This window comes from Palaemon carinicauda, chromosome 18 (assembly GCF_036898095.1).
Source record: "Palaemon carinicauda isolate YSFRI2023 chromosome 18, ASM3689809v2, whole genome shotgun sequence".
NCBI classification, from domain to species: domain Eukaryota; kingdom Metazoa; phylum Arthropoda; class Malacostraca; order Decapoda; family Palaemonidae; genus Palaemon; species Palaemon carinicauda.
The window spans coordinates 102,060,541-102,080,368 of NC_090742.1; positions in this window are offsets into that span (position 1 = coordinate 102,060,541).

The following is a 19,828-nucleotide window of genomic DNA, read 5'->3' on the forward strand; positions in this document are numbered from 1 at the left end:
CTCTCTCTCTCTCTCTCTCTCTCTCTCTCTCTCATACACCATCAATACAATAATTGTTTTGCCATGATAGAGCAGCTTGTGGCTTTAGAAAATAATCTTCCTCCTCGCTTGACATCTTTCCTGATACTAGTGGCACATTTTCCTCATCTTGTGGCGCAGTTTCGTGTAGTACGCTTTGAAGACACATCGTGTGCAGACGCACAATCGTCAGCGTCGCGTCATCGTCTGACGCGTCTCTGCCTTGCCGCTGACGCGTCGCTTCGTGTGATGTTTGCCTAAACGAGAAATAAACAGAGTAACAGCAGAGGACTGTAAGTCATTTATGCGTCATGCAAGACAAGTGGAGGATATTCATAGAAAAGGGGATATAGCACTTGACCATCTAACTGGGAAATTGATTATGAATATCACCAGTAACAGCGAGGAGTCGGAAAACGATGATGAATGAATTTGTTATTTCAAGTTATTGTTTGATGTAGCCTATCCAATGATGGATTAGTGTGAATTAATGTGTTTTATTTTGTTGAATCAATTAAATGTTTAATGTATGAAGATGTATGTTTATTTTACCTAAGGACGTCTCCACATATTTGAATCAAATTTCCATTCTTAAAAGTTTGTTAGACCAGGTTATAACGCAGTGGAACTTCAAGGTATCAGTAACAAAATATAGTGGGTAGAGGATGAGGGTCAAGCTCTCTCTCTCTCTCTCTCTCTCTCTCTCTCTCTCTCTCTCTCTCTCTCTCTCTCTCTCTCTCTCTCTCTCTACGAGTTTTGGTAGAAATAGCAAATTATTTTGGCACTCGAATCTTACCGTAGATTTCATAAATTAATTTTTAGAAGTAACAAATTATAGAAATGGCACCACTGACTAAATCAGTCTAGTTGTCAAGGGTGAGCGAGCCGTCAAAATCAGGTGATGGCTGAGCGGCTGTTTCTCTCAGTAATCCTCCTCCCCCATCCAACATGCATATGTCGTGGTTTTATGATTCATATAATTATACGGCATATTCAAAGGTATGCAATCAACAGTAGATAAGTTTCCATGAAACTTGGATTGTATGTATAGTTTATTCAATTCACATACAACATAATGCTCCGAAATAAAGCATTGCTTACATTTGACAAAGGGTTTTTAAACTTTGGGTTCGATTTCCCGTAATTTATAAAACTTCTGGTTTTCTTACTTCGAATAGCATTTTAATGATATGAAAATATTTCTAGCTCTAGTTTTCCAATGATGACCACTTAATAAGGTAACAGAAAGAGGATTCTATCATATCATACTATTTTTTATGAATTTACAAGAAACGACTCAAACTAGCGAAGTGGGCAGACCATCATAGCCAACTTATCGTATGCCGGGTAAAGTCAGTTCCGCCCATACAGACGAAAATCTCCTGCCATCAACTATCCGAACAGGCAGCGTGGTGATTAAAACTGTCTAAACCCAGTAATGAGTTGACATGATTGAGGTCTACTTACTGCAGTGGATTTCAAACACCTGTATCTGTTGTTGTTGTTATTGTTGTAATATATATATATATATATATATATATATATATATATATATATATATATATATATATATATATATATATATATATATATATGTGTGTGTGTGTGTGTGTGTGAGAGAGAGAGAGAGAGAGAGAGAGAGAGAGAGAGAGAGAGAGAGAGAGAGAGAGAGAGAGAGAGAGAGAGAGAGAGAGAAAAGGAGCATGCATATCCAGAATCATTAGATACATGGAATACATAATTAGAACATAGGCATGATATTTTCTTCTTTTTTTTTACTTCACAATTAGTTATTCAGTTTTTATCCCTGCAATAATTATAAGAACTGTTGTAAGTCATACGAAAGTTAATTTACCTCTTTACCTTTCCTTGGCTGGCTCAATTACATAGAAATCTTTATATATCGTTTTTAGCTATGTAATGATATTTTTGGCCTTTCAGAAAGTTCGTTTCACTAGGTAAACTTTTGTTTATAAACATGGAAAGGCTGAGTATTTCTTTTCTGTTTTCTTTTTCTTTTTTTTTTCTTTTTTTTTGTCATTAAATCTAAATAGATGAGAATAATTGATAATAATGTATTTCTTTATTTTTCAAAGATTAAGTCTTTAATGGCTTGAATATTCAAGTTAATATATTATTATATTTTGTTCGTTGTTCATCACTGATTACAGAGAATGATGGTTTATAACATTGGCTTCCGGGTTACATCCATCCTCCTTAGGAATCCATCACTTTCCTCTCAATATGTTCTGTTTCAAGTAGCACACTCCTATGCACCACTCCTTGGGGCTATATCGGCTCCAACCTTCTGAAGATTCCTTTTCAATAACTTTGGTATGTTCTCTAGTTTTACTAGTGTTATTGGCACCACTTCTACTTGCATATTCAATATACTTCTCAATTCAATTCTAAAGTTCCGGTACTTTTCCATTTTCTCCAATCCCCTTATCTTCCACTCCTCTTGAGTCCTACGGTACTGCGACCGCTGTGATTGATAACTTTTTCGTTGTCTTATCAACTACAGTGACGTCTGGTAGATATGCGTCCTTATACTGTAGTCTCAGAGTATTTTAGCCTGATTATTTACTACAACAGCTTGTAGTTGATGTTCGTACAATTTGTTGCTACATTTTATTTCACATTTTCCAAAGAGACCCCATTAGGAAGCTTTAGCCACTCTATCATGTCGTTTATTGTATTGGAGAAAGTACTAAATATTCACTAGTAATGTGGTTGATGTTAATTTTTTTTTCTTTTTTCTTTCATGTTTTTTTTTTTTTCCCTGCGCTTTGACGAGTTTTTAGTCCCGTTTGTTTTCCGTTGAATATGTTTTATTCCTAGGCGTGTTCTTTTTGTGCTATTATAATCTTCAGTTTCCTTCTGAAATTCTCTCAGTGGCCATTGTCATGTTTCCTTTCTGGCAATTTTTTTTTTCAGTTTGTCTCAGGAATTGTCCATGCCCTGATTTTTTTTTTCCATTCCTATAGTGTCTTTTCTCCTATTCTTTCTTTGTACACTTCTGGGTCTTCATTCTCTTTAATGAAGTTTTCTTCCCAAACACTCTACAGCCATTCATCTCCACTGGTCTTCAGGTACTGTCCTAGAGCTCTATTTTCAAACTGCTTGGTACATGTTCATTACCTCTCTATTTTTTCTATCCATGTTGCATAGCTCTGACTTCCTCCACTCCACTATTCCAGCACCGTACCTGATTACTGGCACTGCCAAGTTGTTTATGGTCTTCACCATATTTCCAGCGTTAAGCTTTAACTTCAATGTAGCTTTGATTCTTTGCATGTATTCTCTTCTACTCTTTTCTTTCATTTCCTTATTTCTTTCATTATTATTATTATTATTATTATTATTATTATTATTATTATTATTATTATTATTATTTTCATGATTATTTTTGCTGACATTATTGATGTTTTTATTATTATTATTATTATTATTATTATTATTATTATTATTATTATTATTATTATTATTATTATTTTTATTATTATTATTATAAGACATTAAATTCCTTCACGGTCTACATAAAATATAAGGGAAATCTTGGTCCGTAGACTTGTGAAAATTTTTATAATCTTCATTGTCGTAGGTCTGGAATCACTGATCGTTCTATATAAGAATAATTACCGATAACTGGATGGAAAATAGTCAATGTAATTCTTAGAACAACTGAAGTTCATTTACGGATAAAATGAAGAGTAGCTATTAAGAAAAAAATGAGGGATTCTGAATGAAATTATCAAATTCTTCACTTCACAGATGATATCCAGTATCAATCAACTAGAGGTACTGAGATGTTATCTTTTCCCTATAATACAATAAAAAAACATGAATGGCTTGTCCATGAGCACCGACATACACAGACAGACAAACACACACACACGTGTATATATATATATATATATATATATATATATATATATATATATATATATATATATATATATATATATATATATATATATACATATACATATACATATATATACATATATATATATATATATATATATATATATATATATATATATATATATATATATATATATATATATATATATATATATATATATATATACAGTGATACCTCTGGATACAAAAGTTTCTGCTTACGAAAAATTCAGGGTACAAAAAGCGATACGAAGATTTTTATGCCCCAGTATACGAAAAAATTTTCATGATACGAAAAGCTTACGAGATCCCAACTCATCGCTGAGAGTAATTTTAAAAAGCGTGCGCCGCCAGACTTTGAATTTGTGTAAACTCACTTACAGCCTCCCGCTCACCCATTGGTTATATCCCTACTCAGATGCTAGCTGACACCATAAGATCCTGGTTTCCTATTGGTCGGCAACTATCCCCCCTTGCTTACGCACGGGCGATCATCTCTCTCTCTCTTTTCGTTCCGACTGCGATATCGTTAACATTGACTTCATGTGCTTTCGCTCTTTTGACATAGTGTTAAATACATTCTTACGCCACGTGTTATCGTTATTAAACATTCTTTACTGTGTACTGTACTGTATTAATGTTTACTACATAGTATATAACGTACGTAGTGTATTATTGAGCTTAATACTGTAGCCATGGGTCCCAAGAATGTTGCCAAAGGAAAGAAGAAGACGATTCTCTCGATGGAGACGAAACTCGAAATCGTGAAAAAGTACGAGTCTGGCATGCGGTTAAGTGTGATCACCAAGGAGTATGGCCGGAATCTGTCTACGATAGGCACCATCCTGAAGCAGAAGGCGGCATCAAAGAGGCGACACCTTCTAAGGGCGTCACTATTTTCTCCAACTAGAGAACCCACGTGCATGACGAGATGGAGAGGCTGCTTCTTGTGTGTATCAAAGACAAAGAGATCTCAGGAGAGACCATCACTGAGACTACAATTTGCCAGAAGGCCTCCGCCATTTTTGGTGATCTCGTGCATTCTCAGGCCAAAGAAGGGGCAGGAGAAGGAACATCCCAGCAGGAACCGCCAGAGTTCAAGGCTTTCCGGGGGTGGTTCGAGAAATTCAAGAGAAGGACTGGTATTCATTCAGTGGTACGGCATGGGGAGGCAGCCAGTTCAGACACGAAGGCCGCCGAAGCCTTTTTTAAAACGTTTGAAGAGTTGACTCTGCAGGAAGGCTACAGTTCGCAGCAAGTTTTCAATTGCGACGAAACTGGGCTTTTCTGGAAGAAAATGCCTCGTCGGACGTTCATCACGGCGGAGGAGAAGAGGCTACCCAGACATTAGCCTATGAAGGACAGGTTTACCCTTGCTTTTTGCGCAAACGCTAGTGGGGACTGCAAGATAAAGCCCCTGCTGGTGTACCATTTTGAAAATCCCCGAGCCTTCAAAGCCCACAAAGTCATCAAGGAGAACCTTCCCGTGATGTGGAGGGCGAATGGTAAAGCCTGGGTAACGAGGCAACTTTTCATTGATTGGGTGAATGTCTGCATCGGTCCGACTGTCCAAAATATTTGGAAGAAAAGCGCCTCCCTATGAAATATCTGCTGGTGTTGGACAATGCTCCAGCTCACCCTCCTGGCCTCGAGGAATATCTTCTGGCCGAGTATTCCTTCTTAAAGGTCCTGTATCTACCGCCTAACACCACCCCTCTCCTCCAGCCCATGGACCAGCGAGTTATTTCTAATTTTAAAAAATTGTACATGAAGCATCTCTTCCAGAAATGTTTCTAAGTCACAGAAAGTACAAACCTCACTCTGCGTGAATTCTGGAAAGATCATTTTAATATTGTGATATGCCTCAAACTCATCGATCTCGCTTGGCAGGAAGTTTCGAGGCTTACCCTGAATTCATCTTGGAGGAAGCTGTGGCCTGATGTTGTCTCTGCACGAGACTTCGAGGTGTTCGGGAAGCCTGGAGGCGAAGCCGAGATCGTTGACGATCCTGAACCCATTCAGCAGTCTGAGGTGGCTGACATCGTACATCTTGTTACGTCCATGGGGCTGGAAGTTAGCGCCGAGGATATAGATGAACTTATTGAGAAGCACCACGAGGAGTTGACGACGGACAACCTGAAGGAGTTGGAGACGATGCAAATGAGTGTTGTTCAAGAGCAGTTCTCTAGCGGTGATGAGGAGGATGTTACACCTTTGAAAACGTCAGACATTAAGGAAATTCTCGCATATTTCCATAAAATGGCAGACTATATTGAAAAGGAATATCCAGAAAATGTTTATACCAACCGTAGGCTTCAACACTGCAATGACGTTTGCCTAACGCATTTTAGAAATGTGTTGAAAAGTAGGCAGAAACAAGCTTCCATGGATAGTTTCTTATTAAAGAGGCCAGCAGTATTAGTAGGCCAAGACGAAAGTGAAAGTGAAGAAAAGAAACAGAAAAGAGGAAGTGAGGAAGAAGTAGAAGGCGAAAGTAAAGAAAAGAAACAGAAAAAAAGAAAGTGATGAAGAAGTAGAAGAAATTTAGAAAATGGGAAAACGTAAAGTTATAAAAAAGCAAAAAAAAAAAAAAAAAATTACATTTTAAGTTTTATGTTACCGTTAAGTGTTAAAGTAATTTTTTCTTTCATCTTTATAGTTAAGTGTTAATTATATCTGCCATTTTTTTATCTCGTAAAGTTTAAGTGTTAATGTGTTAAGTGTGTAAATTATTGTACGTAGTCTGTTACTTGTTACGTTTTCTGCCTTATACCATCCTCCTCTGCCGCGACTTCACTATCGGACATCGTCTCAATCAAAAGGTAAGTTTCAACTTTTTTGTTAATTAACTGTACACTGTACCTTTTTTACAGGGTATAAACCCTTAATTTAGGTGTACAGGTAACAATACACCTTCACTGATCCAAATGCTTTACATACAGTACCGTAACTTTTATACAGTAGTAAAGAAAACGGACTGTTTTTTTAGGGCTTGGCGGGGATAACTAGGCTATAACTACATTATTGAATAATCTCATTGTGGTTTCTGGAATGGATTAGGCTGTTTTTAACGGTTGGGTTAATTATTGAATGATAGAAATGGCTGCATTGCATGTTTATTACTACAGTTTAGCGTGTTTATGAAAGAAAAGGTGTCTTTTCGTAAACCTTGGAACGGATTAGGCTATTTACATGCAAAACGCGACTCAGAATACGAAAAAATCAGCATACGAAACCGTATCCTGAGCGGATTACTTTCGTATGCTGAGGCATCACTGTATATATATATATATATATATATATATATATATATATATATATATATATATATATATATATATATATATATATATATATATATATATATATATATATATATATATACATATATATATATATACATATATATATATATATATATATATATATATATATATATATATATATATATATATATATATATATATATATATATATATATATATATATATATATATATATATATATATATTAGTGTGCTACTGTTGTTAACACACATTAAGTGTGTTAGTTGGTATGTTACATCTTCAAGTAAAGCCAAGTAAGTTAACTTTAAAATGGTTTATTCTTTAAAAACAACAGTGTTAACATCTCCATCACAGGAGTATAGCAGGTTTGGTCGGATGACCATTCCATATGATGTCTTGATAAGAACTGGCTAAAATATCGATATCACAGATATCGTATAGTCAGTTATCTCAGCATTTAAACACATAATGTAAACTAAAAATTAGTATAGGAAGACACCTGCATCCGGTGGCGACACAACTCTTTCTCACGATTCGTATTTGTGTTTATTCTTCATAAAAATGTTACATTACTGAGATCTGGTATTCGCATCCTGCTATGATCTGACTACAGCACTTCTCACACTAGCTTCTACTTCCACAATGACCTATTACGTCATGTGTTTTAAACATGTAATATATGATTATTACATAAGCTCGGCCAGCTATCTCAATTTAAAAAAAAAAAAAAATTTAACAACACGTCAAAATATGTTTGCTAGGAGTGTGACTGGATATATATATTATTCTTTGTTTAAATTTAGCCATAAGCAAATGAGGATGAATGTTCAAATAGGCACATTAAAAAAAAAATAATAGCAATAATGCATATTAACAGATATTACCAAAGCAAAGAAAAAATGCATGCTAGCAAATGATTATATGGTACCAAAAAAAAATACTGATATACATATGATTCGGTAACTTTGTTAAAGAATAATTGTTACCTTTGTCAGAAATATAGATTATCATAATACGGTAATTAATAAAAATATTTGTTACCTTGGTAAAGATACAATTTTATTGCACAAACACGAATTCCTGGTACGTACACGTACCACGGTTTCATACATATATATATATATATATATATATATATATATATATATATATATATATATATATATATATATATATATATATATATATATATATATATATAGGACTTATATATTTTATTAGATGCCGAAAAAAATTATTTATTTTTAAATGTTTTTTAAAATGTTTTTTAGAAATGCAAATGTTCTATAGTCTCTTCAATTACATATTACTAGTGTACTAACTGCTTTTCTTACACAACACTTTTCCAAGACAATTTTACTCCTTTAAGCGAATGAAGGGGCCACTTTCAAACGGCTTTAAATTGAATTAAATAAGGAGTTTTGTCTGGACATGGCAAAACGTTCTGTTTGAGCTGCAAACTATTTTACCTTAACCTACGCCAAACGAAGATGTTAACGGCGATAAATATCATCACCATCACACTTGATCCTGCTAGTAGTATGAAGAAGAGATTTTCTCCATAAGTCGGTGATGGGTGGTCCATCTCGGTCAATTTCATCAACCGCTTGGCTACCTGTTTGTTGTATGGGAGAGGTAAAGATGGAACCGTTGTTGACCACGTCAAGTTTGCGAAGTAGGCTCGTTCTCTGAGGATAGTCTTGATACCTTTCACCATGGAATTAGGGGATGTCCCGATACAACCATCTACTGCAACAAAGATTTGGGAATAGGACGTGGATCCGTCCGGGCATGATACATTGAAGCCAGCCTTGTCGTATCGTATCCACGAGCCGTTGTTCAGTCTGCAATTGAACTCATTATTGTCAAAGGGATAAAGCTTATCCAGACAATTTTCACTTGTATGAGAGAGAGCACCATCTAGTACTATACCTAACTCGCATGAATCCATTAAGATTTTATGGAATTCAAATGAGTCAGCTGTACATATTTTTCTATCCATTGCGTCTGAACAATGAGTTAATTGATTTAAGTCTTTAATGACCGTATATGTTTCCTTGTCTGGGGAAATCAATACGTGTCCTGTCAAACTGGATATTACTGGATTTGAGTGATTCGTCATGAAAGTCGGAAATGGTGATATCCTGTAAGATTGCCAGGCATCGGAAAAATCAAAGGGAATTGTAATCATAATCCATTTATTTTCAACGCTTACTGTAATTAGGCTGTAATAAAATTCTAACCTACGTGCGTCTAACAAAGGAATATAGCCTAGTTTCTCCCGTCCGTTCTCCACAATTAACTTTAAGTATTTTATTGGCAACAAATGGGGTGACAATACACCTTTAGTCGCTAACGTGATAGCTTCCGCATAATCTTTTGATTTCTCAATGAAATGTGCAATTCTGTTATGTATGTGATCTATTTTTGAATCATAATACGTTAACGTTGCCAACAAATCCTGTACTTCCTTAATCTGATTGATATTACTTGAATGTTCAATTACTAAACTCATAATTTGATTGATTGAAGCTAACTGATTCCTTAGTTTTGACATAATCAATTCATCTTCATGAGTCAAGAACTCAATTTTCTTATTTTGATTACTAGTCTTAAGACGATTGGAAATTCCTAAACCTAAACTTGCAATAGAACCAAAGATGTCTAGTGCCGCAAAAATAAACGGGTTACGTTTCTCAATATCATCGTGTCCTACAGTCCACATCAAAAGATCACGAGCAAAAGATTCTGTCTCGTAAGTCTTATTTTGCAAGTCATCAGATAGCATCTCTGCAACTTTTAGTGTCGATGCAAGCAAACTCTCTGTATTCAAAGGAAAATGTCTTCTATGCAATTCATTTAATGAGACAGCAAACCCTGAAATGGCGCTTTTTAAGCTAGTGACGTCATTCTCTGGGAGAAAAATTGCTTGCATTCGCACTTCAACAACTACGTTACTTGATGTAATAAAAACGTCTTCTTGTCTTTCAACTATAGTGCCATATTTAAAATCTATACTTTTAGTTTTAGAGCTCATCCCACACGAGAAAATTATCTGAGCGAACAATATCACTCCCAACAACAAAAAATTCATCTTGGAAACCTGTAACGAGAAAAATATATGTAATTACTCCTGTATTAAGAAGAAAACTTTTAACATACAAATAAAAATCTTTCCTTCACTTCTTTCCCTCTTATTTTAATTTCTTATGTGAGCCAATGGTACGATTCTCTCATCAGTGGGTTGGGATACATTTTGAACTCTAAACCTATTGGCCGTTAATGTTTCCAAAATGTTAAACGGACCTTCAAACTTAGGTGTTAGTTTATAATTGAGTCCTTTACGTACATTTACCTGTATGTATACGTTTTCACCCACGGTATATGTTTTAGTTGGCTTCGCTATTTTATCATGATTCCTTTTCATTATGATTTGTGATTCTTCTAAATTCTTTTGAAGGATATCAAAACGACTTTTGCTTATATTTTTAAATTTTTTTTAAAGGATTTGATAGATTAGTTGTAGGCGTTAATATATGGGAAGGCGTTCTATCTGGGGTACCATACAATGCTTCGTGCGGTGACATTTTAATTGATATATGATATGAATGATTCAGAGTACTCAGTACCGCAGGTATTGCAATATCCCTGTTGGGGTCTGATCCCCCTAGTGTTACTCTTAATATGTGTAAAACCTTCCTATTTGCTCTTTCCACTAGCCCATTCGACTCTGGGTGATATATCATGGTATTTATTTTCTTTATGCTAAGGAATTCACACAATGAGGTAAGAAAGTGATTATTAAATTTTCCACCCGAGTCTGAGATTATCATGTGTGGAATTCTATGTTTACAAATGTAACACTTGTAAAACTTCCTAGCGCATTCAATCGCAGTTTTAGTTTTAAGCGCTATTAGTTCTGTATATCGAGTTAAAGCATCTACAATTACTAAGAGGTGCTTATTTCCTCTCTCTGACTTGTAAAATCCTGTTAACAAATCTAAATGTATTCTTTCAAAAGGTTGATTGGGCACGGGATAAGCCCCTAGGCTGACAGGTGTTTTCATATGCCCTTTGTTTTCCTGACATGTGCTACAATTAGCTAGGTGTTTTTTTTATATCTGTAAGCATCGTATGCCAATAAAACAATGATTTGGCTTTCTGTGACATTAATGAGAACCCCGGGTGTCCATGCAACGGATTTATATGCAACCAATTCAGGACAGTGGAAATAAGTGAGATTGGTACTACTACCTGGTCGTTAGTTACATGTGGTGTATTGCGGGTTTTCCTCGTCACGGTCCTACACAGAATATTGTCTTTGATTATATAATTCTGCTGCTTATACTTTATATATTCCTTTTCCTTATGATTGCCTTTCAAAGCATATATAATTTTTTCTAATTTCTGATCTTTTCTTTGCTCAGTCTGTATTAATTCAGCACTCCAGCCCAAATCTTCTTGTTCAGATATCGTTTTAACAATAGGCTTGGATGTTGATATATCTATTAATTCAGCTAAAGGCTCCGTACAAGATGACACGGGGTTGCGTGATAATGCATCAGCAATGATATTTGCTTTCCCAGGTAAATACCCGATTCTCGCGCCAAAGTCTTGAATGATCAAATGCCACCGAGTTCGTTTGGGTCTGTGGTTGAAGCCTTTAAAGAAGTCGGTTAGTGGTTTATGATCATTAAGAACCTTAACGGGATAACCGTATATTATGAACTTAAAATGCACTAGTGAATTAACAATAGCTAGTCCTTCCTTGTCTATTACTGTATACTTACTTTCGGAAGTTCTCAGTTTTCGAGAATAAAAAGCTATCGGGAAAAATTGTTTATCATATTGCTGAAGCAACACCCCACCTACTCCTAAGTCTGAGGCGTCTGTTGCAATGAAGAATTCCTTACCGAAGTCAGGAAATTTTAAGATAGGAGAACTACACAGTTCATCTTTCAAGGTATTAAACGCCTGTTGATGCTGCTCAGACCATATGAAATCTACGCCCTTCTTCGTAAGATCAGTTAAGGGAGCGGCTATTATTTAATAATTGCTTATAAAACGCCTGTAATATCCACTACAACCCAGATATTGCTGTATTCCCTTGACATTAGTAGGTATGGGAAAATTACGGATAGCCGACACCTTATCATGGACTACTTTAAGACCTTGGCTTGACACCATAAAACCCAAATATATCAATTCTGTTTTGAAAAATTCACACTTACTAATCTTTACCCTTAAGTTATGTTGTCTTAGTCTCTGTAGTACTAGTTCTAATTTACGTAGATGTTCTTCTAAGGTGTTGGAAAAGATTACAAGGTCGTCCATATAGGCATGCAATATATCCCCTAGCAAGTCTCCAAACACTATGTTAATCATTCTTGTAAATATTATGGGAGCACAACGTAAACCAAAAGGCATCCGTAAAAATTCATAATGTCCCCTGGCTGTGCTGAAGGCTGTGTATGGGATACTATCTTTTTCTAATGATATCTGGTGAAAGCCTTTAAGTAAGTCCAAACTGGTAAAATATTTATTCTGACCTAACAAAGACAAAGTATTGTCAGTACTTGGCACTGGGAATCGATCAGGGATCGTCTCCTCGTTTAGACGACGGAAGTCTACGCAGATACACCATGTTCGATCTTTTTTCGGTACAACTATTAATAGAAAATTATAAGGGCTGTTCGATTTCCTAATGACTCCTTCTTCTAGCATTTTACCTACTTCATCATTTATTTCATTCTGGAATTTCATAGGGAGTCTGTACGAGGGTACATAGATAATTTTCTGCTTGTCCTTTAACCTTATTTGATGCTCGATCACATATGTTTTTCCTAAGGATCCATCCGTAGTGGAAAAAACATCATGATATTCAGTTAAAAGTCCAAAAATATTCTGCTGAATTTCTTCGTCTTGAATGTCTTTATTGATTTTATTTTTAATAGATTGCAAAAGGGATTCATCCGCAACTGATTGAGCGTGATTGATTTCAGCAACGGTAAGAATACGATGTCTATAAACTTCCACATTCAAGATATGATTTTTGTGAATTACTACAGTGGTATTTAAATGATTACAGACTTCAATATTACATTGTTGATGTGAGCCTACTGTATAAATAGCTTGTGTGACAGACAATCCGTTAGTTTTCAAAGTGTCGGAAAGGATTAATATTTCAGATCCCAGTAATGTTTTCTTTACTTGCACTATTAAATTCAAAAGTACGTTTGGCTCGATAGATTGCGTGCAAGATGATATTATGGGTGAACGAGAATTCTGCTGAGTCGCGTATATTATTTCTTCATTAGTGAGATAAGTTATTGGTTCTTCAACTTACGTTACGGTTACGTTTGTCGTCTCCCTTTTATCCAAAACTGATTTTAAGGTATTAGAAGACTTATAGAATTTTCCTTTGATATACACGCCATGCTTGGCAGGGGCTAAGATAATGTTTTGATTGCCCATAGATGGGTATCCTATAATTACAGCTGGATACATATCAATGTTTTGTACAACAACAAATGTATCGGCAAACGTGCGCTTACAGACCTTGAACTGAACATGAGTTACGCCTATTACATTTAATTCATTATTTCCTATACCCGAGAGTCTCACTCCGGATTTTTCTATCGGAAAGTTCGAAAACAACAAATGATGTGTCCTCAAATCCATGATATTACGTGGACTACCAGAGTCAAAAAATAATGTAAATGATCGGTGTATAAATTTACAGCATATAATGTTGGTCGTAACTCATTTTGGCTTATTATTGTATGAATTCGTTGCAAATCTACGGGAGCATGCACTGATTTACTTAATTCGGCCGTGTGTTTCATAGGAAAATCTATTGCCTCACAATGATCTGTTAAAACATTAAATTGATTATTCAATACTACTGATGTTGATATGAATGACCTTGACCCAACATCAATCTCTTCCCCTCTGGAGTTAATTATGTGGTATTTGCTTTGCTCTGCACATTCTGAAAATTAGTCTGACCTTTCGAGGTCTGGTTTGACGACCCGGGCTCAGCGTTATTCGAAGAACTGTTTGTTTGTTTGGGATTCTGAATTACATTGACGTTTGGCTGTTTCTTCTTATTAAAATGAGGATTTTTCTTTTTATTTCCATATGTAACTGACTGTGGAATTGACTGTGTATTTCTAGGATTCTGTTGTGTCTTACGCGAGTAGCACTGACTATATGAATGAGTCGAACTATTATATATCGAATAGAATTTAGTTCTGCAGTCCGCGATCAAGTGACCTTGACGCTTACAATTATAACACGTCATTCCCGTAACTTGACTATTATTAACTATATTTACTTGTTGTGGCTTTGTTTCATTTTTTTGCAAAAACTTGAGTTAACACAGGATCAAGGTCAGGACACTTAGACATGTGTTTCTTTATCTGTTTATATACATCCAATTCCGTACTTGCAGGCGTTAACTTTTTATCAAAACACCGCACTAAAGCTTCAGGCAACATAAGTTTCATGCAAGTTAAATACATTTATCGTAAAAAATCTTTCATGGAGATGTTATCTCTAGTAACCCAAGTGGAATTACATAAAATATCTTGATATTCATTAAGCCCATCAGCTATGAGAGCTGCTCTCTCAATAACATTAAGCCGAGTAATAGTGGCTTGATTAAGTGTATTTCTTAATGTTAATGCCACATCCAAGGCTTCTTCACCCCCATAGACCGCGCGTAACCTAACTTTGAAATCATCCCAGGTAACTGCTTCCTGAAATGAAACACCTCTTAAATACGCACTCGCATCTCCCTTGGAAAAATCTATAAAACTTTTAGCTTCTTGTAATTGTACAAAAGGGTCTACGATTTGTTTGGCATTTAAATGAGCATCGACGGATGAAATCCATGACTCCACATTTTGAGGCAAGAACCCATTAACCCGACCCTGAAAAGGAAGGATTTCAGATCGAGCATTTACAAGAATCACAATCGGGAGGGGGTTAACCTGTCCTGCTGTTGGGTTACTCGGTCCAGGGGCTGGGCTCACAGGGGGCGTTATGTTTACGGTATTTCTTTTCCTATCTTTTCGATCCCTTGCTATTCAATCAAAATATCTATATGAATACAAACGTCCACTGCGTAAACGCATAAGCACTAAATGATAAAGATTATAACAAAATTCCCCAAAACAATGATACTAATACAAAGATATTTCCCGAGAATTTCCGAAAGAAAATGGAACACAAAGATATTTCCTGAGAATTTCTGAAAGAAAACGGAATTAGCACAAAGAGAGAAAAATAAATTCTAGATGAGAATTCGGAGTTGAACACAGTTTCCTTTAATGAAAGGAAATAGAAGATTAGCAAACAACTCACCCCAGCAGTAATGGACTATCGACTCGTGGTAACTACACCTCACTGCTCAATACTGAATTGAATAAGAAAATGTACTTAGCTTATATGGCGTTGTGTGATGTCGTCATTTCCTCTCTCTCTCCTGATGTTTGGGTGAATGTTTTCGGTCCGATTTCCGTTGAATATAGTGCTTCCTGGATATGTTTTGTAAGCGTTGAACGTCAGTCCTTGGTTTTCTTAGGATGTTGATTGAAGATCCAGTTCATCAGTTTGTATGTATAACATTCATTAAATGTTTCCTTTCTTCGATGGACTATGATACTTAGTCAAAAGTGTAGATTCATTACTGTTGATTTCTTGAAGATCGTTCTCTGGTTTTTAGAGTCTTATTCGCTGGTTCTTGAAGTTCTTTCTCTGATTCTTAGAGTTTTATTCGCTGGTTCTTGAAGATCTTTCTCTGATTCTTAGAGTTTTATTCGCTGGTTCTTGAGTTTTACCGCTGCCACCATTTATTAGTGTGCTACTGTTGTTAACACACATTAAGTATGTTAGTTGGTATGTTACTTCTTCAAGTAAAGTCAAGTAAGTTAACTTTAAAATGGTTTATTCTTTAAAAACAACAGTGTTAACATCTCCATCATAGGAGTATAGTGGGTTTGGTCTGATGACCATTCCATATGATGTCTTGATAAGAACTGGCTAAAATATTGATATCACAGATATCGTATAGTCAGTTATCTCAGCATTTAAACACATAATGTAAACTAAACATTAGAATAGGAAGACACCTGCATCCGGTGGCGACACAACTCTTTCTCACGATTCGTATTTGTGTTTATTCTTCATAAAAATGTTACATTGCTGAGATCTGGTATTCGCATCCTGCTATGATCTGACTACAGCACTTCTCACACTAGCTTCTACTTCCACAATGACATATTACGTCATGTGTTTTAAACATGTAATATATGATTATTACATATATATATATATATATATATATATATATATATATACATATATATATATATATATATATATATATATATATATATATATATATATATATATATGTATATATATATATATATATATATATATATATATATATATATATATATATATATATATGTGTGTGTGTGTGTATATGTGTCTGTGTGTGTAGTTTAATGTGTTTATGTTTGTGTGTGTTTATGCTTTTGTATACGTGCATTTGATATTATACAAAATTTAATTTTCGAACAAAGTAGCACCCTGTATAAAACTAGGTGCATGAACAAGCACCCTGATCAATTTTAATTTCCTCGTTGATAGCTCCCATCAAATGCCTTTCAATAATAATGATGGCAGTTATATGACATTGAAATAAGGTTTCCTTATATGATACGAGATATTGCTATCGTTCATTAGGCAAGGGACTCTCCTTTGGCTGCTAAATGTTTACTATAATTGTGAGTGTGAGCATCTGGTAATGGTTTTTAATCTAAACAAGGATAATTATATATTTTGAAAAGCATCCAAGAAGTATTAAACCGTATTACTTTGAATATTAGATTCATGGAAATGCATTCTTTATATAAGAAAGTAGAAATTAACAACCTCATTTTCCTTGTTCCAAAGGTTCTCAATAAATTGTTAATGCTAAATGTATAACTTAATGAAGGTTATTGATAGACAGCTAGATAATGAATTAATATTTACATAGAGACGTGATCCTAAAGCTACAGAAAGTTTCCTCTTGAATCATTTCTAAAAAATATATATCTTGACCAGTCATTTACCATTGTAGGCCAAGATATTTCAGCCACCCTCATGGAATCTCGAACAAATTCCTCATTTTTGCTAGAAATTTTAAAATATTATATTTTCCTTTTTTTTTTCAGGAATATACCTTTAATTTTAACAGAATAAAGGTTGATAACAATATGATTCTAAAAACAAGTTTTCTTTGTATAAAGTCACTATTGTACGCTTATCTACCATATATATATCTGACCCCACTACTTTTTATTTCCACACCCCGAGAAAATAATCTTCAGAAAAAAAAAAAACATCCCAGTAAAGTTGAAAAATATAGGAAATTCTTCTTTTTTCTCTCCACTGTTTTATATAAATTGAGTTCCCATATATAGCCTCAGTGCAGAGCTGAAGGTATGCTTGCAAATGAGAGATAAATTTGGATAGAATAATCTAAAGAACAGGGAAAAATCATAGCTAGAATTTTTTTCAATATTAATTGAAAGATGGCAGAGATTACCTGAAAGAATGTGAATTTTAATTAATAATTTGATTATGGATAGAAATATAGATATATTTTTTATTCGTCTTCACTCAATCTATCTTATAATCGCAATATGCTTGCATTAGGTTAAATGTCCCTGCAGCCTATCTCTGTAAGTCTTCCTCATTTCCAGCAATAATCAACAGCTCATCTGCATTGTGCCTTTGTACATCATCTCAACAATTCTAAGCAACCTCTTTGGGACAACCTCTTCCTCAAGTACCAAAGCATCATTTCTCTTTAGATTCTATTCTCCATCCTTCTTTAGATCTAAACTATCATAGAAGAGCTTTTGGTTTCCATCTAACAGCTTTTTACTGGTGTTTCCTTATTATAAAGATAGAACACACAGACCTTTTTAGCCTCAATAATCCATACTGACGTCTCGCAATCTTTATAATCTTTTTTAATCTCTCATCGAGTGCCCTCTCAAAAACTTTCATAAAATTCTCTATTTGATTGATTCCCCTGTAGTTACTATATTCCATGATGTGAACTTTTTGTTTAAATATAGATATCATTAAACTCTCCTCCCGCTCTCTTAGCGTAATTTCCTCTTTGCATATAGCTCCTAATTTTTCTTTTATCCATTCTCCCCTTTTCTCGTTCATTTATTCATATCTATTGCTACCGCGCATGTAAAGGGGAACTATAAAACTACTATTAAATCATTTAATTTATGATATAATACTTCCAATTTCAAAGCAAATCTAGAACTAGCTATCATTACATTACTGGAATGTCTGATATTTGATACGGATTTGCCATGTCGATTACTTTCTAATCAAATATCAATAATAAAAAGCAGTTCCACTGAGATTTAGTTTATTTCTTTTTTCTAAGTAATTATGAATATGAAGTTATTAGGAAATATACTGGTATCTTGAATTGAACTGCTAAAGTTCAAATTTCTCAACTTGAACCTATCCAAACCTAGCATGACTCCCAGGTGAGATTTCCATATTTTCAGAAACAAATTAAAAGGTCACTACTAAAAAGGATTAGAATTCTGTTAGTCCCTCTCAAAATGGTAAAAAAAGTCTTAGGTGGAAAGGTTCAATTCCAGCTTATTGAAAGCGTTGTAAACATTATAGATGCAGCCTGAACAAGGTTCTGGGAAAAATTTTAGCCTTTTACACACACATACGCACACACATACACACACATATAAATATATATATATATATATATATATATATATATATATATATATATATATATATATATATATATATATATATATATATATATATATATATAATGTATATATATATGTATATACATACATACATACATACATATATAACGTTTACAACAGTTGAATCATGTCTACCCCGTGGGAAAAATGTCCCGTTTGAAGGGAGCCAGCCTTCAGGACCCCACTTAGTTCAGAGTGGATTCTGGGACACAAAAACTTCTTAAGTATTTTAAACCGTCCGGTACTGTAAGAATTCCCAGTGCAGACAGTCGATAAATCACTACGCCCCGCAGATTCTTCCTTCCAAACAGCGCATGAAGAGCCTCATTGATCTTCATTGATTTCTAATCTGCGCGGACGAAACAGCATGAATTCAATTTGCTTCGTGAGAAACGGGTCTCCACATAAAGAAAACAGCAAAATAATAAATGTAGACAAAATATTGCAGTTTTCCTGTTTACGTGAAACTATCAATAGCTCAAATTTTCTGCAGAATGCTGTCTTCGACTTATGACGATGCTGAGATATTATTAACTCATTATAAACGAAAAGTAATATTTCCAAGAACCGTACATATATATATATATATATATATATATATATATATATATATATATATATATATATATATATATATATATATATATATAATGAGAGAGAGAGAGAGAGAGAGAGAGAGAGAGAGAGAGAGAGAGAGAGAGAGAGAGAGAGAGAGAGAGAGAGAGAGAGAGAATTACTCCTTAAACCTTTTATAATGGGCATTATTTTGATGAGTTTGGATGCAAGACATAA